This window comes from Gallinula chloropus (assembly GCF_964237585.1).
Source record: "Gallinula chloropus genome assembly, chromosome: 2".
Taxonomy (NCBI): domain Eukaryota; kingdom Metazoa; phylum Chordata; class Aves; order Gruiformes; family Rallidae; genus Gallinula; species Gallinula chloropus.
Window position 1 is genome coordinate 92560513 of NC_140086.1, and position 6539 is coordinate 92567051.

A 6539-nucleotide genomic window follows, 5' to 3' on the forward strand; every position below is an offset into this window, starting at 1 on the left:
GGCGCATGCGCACTCTAGCGAGGGGCACTAAGCCCCGCCTCTGGGGCGCGGCCTCGCCCGGCGGGAGGGGTGCGCAGCGGCGCCGGCCGGGCGGAAGCTCCGCGGCGGAATGGGGCGCGTCAGGAGACGGTCGTTCTCGCCGCTCAGCGGCCATGCTGGCGGCGGCGGGTGTCGAGGAGCGCCGCAGCCTCAAGGAACAAGGCGCTTTGCGGCCGCCGGCCCTGTCCCGCCCTTTCCAACGGAAATAACGGCCGCTCTCTTCCCGGAAGGGGGCAGGGCCCGTTGGTGGGCTCGTCGCTGCGCCTCTGACAGGCGAATAAAGGCCTTTCCTCGTCCCGCTACAGAGCCTGGCGCAGTCCGGTCTGCAGCGCTGCCGCCCGGCCCTGGGGTTGCCCCGGTGCTGTGGGCGCGCAGGGCCGGCACCGACTCCCCGGGCTCCTCCACCCCGCTCCCGCTCTGCCGCTGCGGACTGCGTGATTCAACGGCTCGTTTAGCGCCATGGCAGCGTGGCTGCCTCGTGGCGCAGAGTGCGTCACCCCCCTCCACTTGTGTCTTCCTCTTGGAAAACAAGCCCCGTGGGGTGACTGTTGCCTGCCCATCCATCCATCCATCCATCCATCCATCCATCCATCCATCCATCCATCCATTCATTTCCCAGACCAGCCTTCCTCTACCGCCACCTAAATTTTGAACCTGGTGCCCAGGTGTCACTAAATCTAGCAAAGAAACCGGGGTTTCAGGGGGTGCTATGATTGTGAGGTGAAGGAAGGGTCATTGCGCAGAACTGAGCTGTGATGCGCATCCAGCAAGGGCATCAAAGGAAAAGGAGGGGAAGAAGTAGGGTTAAGAAAACTGTGTTAATAAGCCATGGTTAATGATAGCAGTGAAGAGATAAACCCCACAAAATCTGGCCATAAACCAGCCTGGTTCAACTGCACATGGGTGTATTTGAGATTTGTTAAAGACATGATTTAATCGCCCTTCTAATTGCAGGTGTTCTTTTGCAGATGTCCTACCTTTATGCCTGATCATAACGTTAGAAATTCAAACAATTTTAGATTGGCAGGTCTATTTGTCCAGAATATCGAAGTCTAATTTTTGATAGAAGACTATTAGATACCAAACTACCATTTTTACTAAAAAACGATGAGCTAGTCTTGTCCTGCTACTGACAATTTCAAAATACAAGCTCAGGGCTATCGCTGCGTTAGTCATCTCAAATAAGATGATCCTGACAAATGTCCTGGTTCTTCAGTGAAACACTTTACCTTGATACAAGGCGACATTTAGATTTGTACCTTCTGTTGCAGAAAAAGTCTGGAAGTGGCCACGAAGCCTCCCTCTGAATGGGGAGCAATTCTGAAATTGTGAGTGGATTTTTAAGCTTTGGCAGGAATTTGTCCAATCTTTTATATTAACATCGGCATGACACCTAATTTAAAAAATAATGATAATAATAATAATAATAAAAAAGCTCTGTCTTGAAACTGGCATTGCTCTTTTCAAATTTGGTTTGATTTTGTTTTAATTCTTTAGTTCCTTTCCAGCAGCAATGTTTTGAAACACTGGCATTCTAGCTGTGTTCCAGTGTGATGTCAGAATCGTGCAGGCAATCTTCATTTCCAGTGGGGAAACGGGTAGAAATGCTTTGCCAGTTTTTTAATAAAAGCTGCTCAGTTGCTCCATTGTTGAAAGATTTCACTTTCATTCATGAACCATCTATCAGTGAGTATATACCTACATTTACGGATTATTTTATATGTTTATAAATTTAAGTGCTTTGGAACCCAGAAGGTGAGACTGACCAGTGTGAAATGCTGGTACTGGTGGATCACCTATCGATCAGTTACAATGGAAAGCTTACAGTTCCAGTCAGATGAAAAGCTAAACTCTTTTTTTGTGGGGGACAGGTGGTCGGACGGGCGGGCTTTCCTCCCACCTCAAAGTTCTAAAGTCCTTGGAAGGGGAGACTCCATGACCTCCTAAATAAGGCGGGGTTGTGCAGGAGTTGCGTTCCCCTTGCCAGGAGCGCAGCGCGGTGCCTCCCCGTTTCTGTGCGCAGCTCTCCCCTCGCTCGTTAGGTGGAGCTTTGTGATTAGGGCTGCGGGAGAAGCGTGCTTCTGAGCGCGGAATTCCCCGCGGAGGGGCTGCGGGGGGGGAGGCGACCGAAGCTCTGCTTTGCTTAGAGGTATCAGTGTCCTGTGCGCAAGCCCCGCGCACAAAAACCTCAACCGAGGAGACCCCCTCACCACACGAGGAAAACAACTTGAAAAATCGATTCTGTCAAACGGAGTGCTGCTCTAATCTGCTGTTGTCATAGTCGAGTTCCAAATCTAAAGTACCTTAGGTTATAAATTAAATGTCAAATATAATTAATTTGGCACTTGAAACATGAAGTGGATGACTGTCCTTTAGAGGAAGCCTGACAGCTTTATGTATGTCACATTGGTGTCTGTTAAAAGGAGCTTCACATGCCAGACGATCCTTGCGTGAATCATCTCGCTGTTCGCCGCACCAGAGTTTTGTCAACCTAATAAGTCTCGGAACGGTTTTCTCCTTAATTGTCTGGAGCTTTTGCAAGACAATATAAATCAAGTGTCATCTGCCTCATCTGCGCAAAATAATGGCTTTATCATGCATCAAATAAGCAATTTATTTCTTATTCATTACCAGGGAACTTACTGTTGAAAATTTACATACAAATCTATATTTTATACAAATACAGAACGCTTTTCTGCCCTGCGCCTTGGACCCGCCGCAGTTACAATTTGAACCCAGTTCTCCTTCCGCTTTCTTAAATTCAGCACCTGTGGCTGTATGTCCTACAGTTCCCTTCCACAGGAAGCTCCTGGTTATAGCTGTGTGTGGGGCCTCTTCCCCAGCCCACCGTCCTGACATTTGGAGACCCCCCACTCTTGCACGTGCTTCTCCCCTTGCCCCCAGCCAGAAGCACAGAGGTCTTCTTCCACTCTTTGCACGTTGTGCCCCTCCTCTGCACAATGAATTACACTAGCCTTAACACTTCTTTATTCACAGGTACCCCTGGGGAAGTGGAGAAGGCGGGTTTACCCAGTGAACACTTTTATACAGTTGTCGAAATTAAAAATATCGATAAACCACATTATTTCCCACTAATAGCACCTTCCTAATCCAAACCTCATAAAAATTGCCCCAGCACAGTGCTGCAGCAAGGTTTTGTTGCTGTCGTTTCACGGTTAATTGTTAAATACATGTTAGAAACTGGCTAATTGTTTGTGACTGATACCCTTTACGGTGCCTGATCTGAAGCCTGTGAGAGTGGAGTGGTTCCTGTGGTGTAAGAGCAGGAAAAAAGAGGCTGAGACCTTGCTGCTGTCCCTCTGCGAGGGGAATGCGTGCAGTCACACTGAAAGATCCAGACTTGTTCCTGGTCCCTGAGGTGGCTGAATGAAGCAAAGATGAAATTGGATTTTTTTGTTTTCAAGTTCTCTTGGAAAATCGAACACATGAAAAGAATGATTCTTGTAACAGCCATCGCTCCTCTGCTTCAGCTTCCCTTTTCTTCTGCTCAACCCTGTGCTGTACAACAGAAACATGAGCCTTGGGTCCATGTTAAAATTTAGCCATTCTTGTATGTCTCAGGCAGAAAACAACTCAGAAGCAGTGTTTTAAAGCAGAATAGTTTTATCTTTTGTCTCATTTCCATTAGGTTAGACAGATGAAAGGGCCTCTGGATAGAAGCCTTTCTGCAGGCAGTGACTTGGAGATGTTCCTGTCCCAGCAGCCAGCAGCTGGTTTTAGCCCAAGTGCGTGTCGAAGGAAAGAGGGAAGGGGAAAGCTGCTGTGATACTACTGTTGCGGTAGCACAACACCAGCAGCAGGACAAGGGAGACTTGCCATATTCCTGAGAAGACTGATCTCACGCACACATAGGTCTTTGTTTAGCAAAATATGCATATGCTTCTATTCATTGAAGCTGGAGTGACATCAGGACTCGCCACTGACCATTACAAAATGGACTTAATTCTTTCTGTCTCTTGTTCCGTGGAAAATGACTGTGAATGATGGTGCTGCCCAGGTATTGCAGTGATTTATGGTCATCATCTCAGTGGCAAGGCAGTGCTGGATCCACAAGTGGGACAGCTGCATTACTGTGCTGCTGCAGAAAAGCTAATTGGCCCAGGTAGGAGGCAATCAGCTCTGCACTTGCAGTGCCTGGTTTTAATGTGTTCCCAGAGCTCACTTGCTTGATCGTAGCTCAGACTTCCCTGGACTCTTGTTAGAGGTGTGTCTGCATTTGGATTTGAAAAGCATCGTGACTTGGTTTTGAGATTAAACACCTGTTGCACATGGGTGTGAGTTTGGGTTCGATAATTCCAAAATAGTTTTGACTACTTCCCATGGATTTGGAGACCAATCAACAACAAGTGTGTATGTATTCATATATTAGCCATTAAAAATGTTTCATTGTTGTGCCTTTGAAGTGTTTTTTGTCAGAAAACCTGGGTAACTTTCTTGTTCAATAAAGAAAGAGTCAGCTTTTAGGCACTGACTGTGACAAATTTGACTTCCCCGAGGCAAGAAAATATGGACTAGCATGGAAAATCCACTGAAAGATCCGTAGAGACATATTCTCAGTTGCATCCTTGATTCTCAAGTCAAACTTACTATCCTTTATTTCTTGCTTACCTTCCCAATTAGAAGATTTCATTAAACAAAAACCATCTTGAAATCGATGATTCTACGGAAACAAAGAGTTACAGAGAGCAGCGGATTGTTTGGCACAGAAGGGAACAAACCCGTGCCTGATACACTGTGTTGGACACCAGGGTTCAGTGTGGCAGAGGACCACTGTTTTGCTCGGGGGCAGTGTGTATCTAGCACAAGCAGTTCTGTTCCCCAGAGACAGCTAAAGAGATGAAGCAGTAAGCGAATTTTCTAAGTAGCACACCTAGAATACCGCACCTCGTTTATCCTCTGCAAGTGTGGTATGTTGCGCTGTGCAAAATGTAATCTGCTGCTTCTTTTCCAGCTCAGTAAGTGCTGGGGTTTGTCTACCTGTTTTTTCAAGAGCAAACGGGAGTGCTGCTGGCAAGCTGGTTTTGTGTGGGAAATGCCCTGTTTATAACGCAGGGTCCTGGGATGAAAAGGCTGGGCAGTGTCAGCGTGCGCTCTCAGCAGTGTGCCACACCGGTCCAGTCTCTTCCGCTCCTTGTTCTCCAGCGACGGCTGTGCCGAGCTGGAAATATGTCCAGAACATACACTAGATGGCAGGCAGGTCAGGTGGCTGGAAGTGAGCCTTGCCCATTCATCACACAGCCTTCCCTCCTGCCTCCAAAAGATCAATTGGTCTTCCTCAGGCCTATACGAAAGCATGCCTGGCTCGCTGTACTGGGTACGTGTACGCAGTCGGCGGCCTAGAAGCTGATCTAGCCCTCTGCCCCCAAGATGCTAGGCCATGTTGTTTCCGACAGATTTGCTTTTGCCTTTTAGCCGACAAGGAGAAGATGCCCGATCAGTAACAGCTCGATCAGTAGCAGCTGTTGTTGAGAATAAGGCTTGTGCTAGAGAAGTGGATGTGTTAAAGAAGCGCTGTCAGCACCTGAGGCAGGCTCTGATGGCTTGTCTTCAACAGTAGACTCCTGTATTTGCCCTGCAGGAGATGATGGCAGCTTGTCGCAAAATTTTTGTAGCAGAACATCTTTCCAATGCTCCGTGTTTGCCCCAGGATGAGAGATGCCCTCAACGCTGCCCTTAAAGCAGAGATCTCGTGATGCCCGTGTGTGCAGCTTCAAATACATCAGTGACTGCTGGAGGATCCCTTGGGAGCTGTTGTGACACAAGGTCAAATTCAGCCCTCGTGTAACTGGTGTGGTACTCGCTTGACCCACAGCTCTGCCAGTGTAACAGAAATGCTGTCAGCTTTCACCTCTCCTGATGGCTTTGAGGAGAGGATGGATCTGAAAAGAGATGTCACACCACTATCAGATTATGCTAATGTCACAGGTGAGTTGCACAGGGCTCTAAGAGTAAATCACAGTTTAAACATAGTCTTTCCAATAAGTTTGTTTCCCCTTAGTGTTATTCATAGGAACACTGTGAGTGGTCATCGATTGCCTGTTTTTCTCAAAATGTTTCCTCAGTGTTGAGTTGCAATCAGAAGCATTTAGGATTCCTGCTACAGCACATGAATTCCTGAACTGGTGCACCTCTTCTGATTTTAATTACCAATTAATCTCCAGATTTTACTGACACAACTACTCTGCAGCCAGACTCATGCTAGTGTAGTTATTGGCATAAATCTACTAAGTCTGTAATATGAATGTTAGGGAATTCGCTTTATCTGAGGCAGGGCTAGAGCACTTCCATAGAAGCAAGATACATTTTGTTGCCAGTTTGCCTAAACCTACTCAGCACATCTCCAGGCAATAAATAGTGGGAAACCTGCTTTTTTTCTAGACTTGCATCTAAAGTAAACTACTTGTGCTTGTGGCAGTTGAGAATTATGGAGAAGTAGATGCTCGTGCAGTTTTGGTTGCCTTATTCACAAGTAAAATACA